The sequence below is a fragment of the Echinops telfairi genome, unplaced genomic scaffold (genome assembly GCF_000313985.2).
Source record: "Echinops telfairi isolate 266 unplaced genomic scaffold, ASM31398v2 ScPeMD7_2291;HRSCAF=2852, whole genome shotgun sequence".
Lineage (NCBI taxonomy): Eukaryota > Metazoa > Chordata > Mammalia > Afrosoricida > Tenrecidae > Echinops > Echinops telfairi.
In genome coordinates this window covers 18,763,804-18,764,770 of record NW_022106189.1, presented here as the reverse complement: position 1 = coordinate 18,764,770, position 967 = coordinate 18,763,804, and positions in this window count along the sequence as shown.

Below are 967 nucleotides of genomic sequence, written 5' to 3'. Positions count from 1 at the left end.
AGCATTGGGTTGGGATGTTTTCATGATGCACATTTTCTTTACATAAAACTCTCTTATACATGAGTTGCTGTGGATTTGTTTCTCCAAAGTACCCAGACTAGCACACCCCCTCAGGCACCAGCATTGCCCTGGTGGTGCTAGTCCTGCTGGGAAGAAGTTAGCATCTTGCCTCTACACCAGCAGATGGGGCTTCCCACGCTTGCTCCACGCCCATCACTGATCTCAGTCCAAGTGTCCACCTACCCAAGCCTTGCCCGCTATTTCCTGACCCTCAAGCTCTGGTGGCCCACCTGGTCTTTGCTGTGTCCTGTGCTCTGCTGCGCCACCTCCAGCCTTCAGGATCCAGCTTTGGGGGCTGTTCTCTGAGTGCAAGGTGAGAAGTTGCCTCTGGGCATAGCCCAAGAGGTGGGATTGTTTGTGCTTCTTTCCCACATGGTCCACCAGAAAAAGCAAGACCAGTCCTATCAAGGACCCAGCCCAGGAGGTGCTCCCTACATTTTGATGGGACCCAAAGTGGCCAGGGAGATGGGCCCGCCCCCAGGCTGGGCAGCCCAAGCCCCATGAGGGCTCAGCAACACGCAGCTTCCCTACATTTACAAATGTGGGGTGATTTCTGCTAGAGACACAAATGCAGGTCAGCCCACGGCTGCTAGAGACGGATGGTCAGGAAACTGTGCCCGCTATTGGAGAGACCAGGAGCCGTGTCTGTGGGCCAAGACTGGAGCCGGCACTTCTCCTCGGGACAGATCCCTCTCAGCTCTGAGAGGGTCATGTGGCAGGGCATCATCATCTGACAAATAGGAAGTAAGTCCCCACCTGTGGCTCCCGGGGTCACTGTGAACCCGTGAGGACAATTTAAGAGCACAGCCAGAGGCTGAGATGCTAATACAAAGGGTCTCTGAGCTCTGCTGCTTCTCCCCCAAATGCAAGAGAAAGACAGGAACTCAGAAGCTTTCCCAGCCTGTCT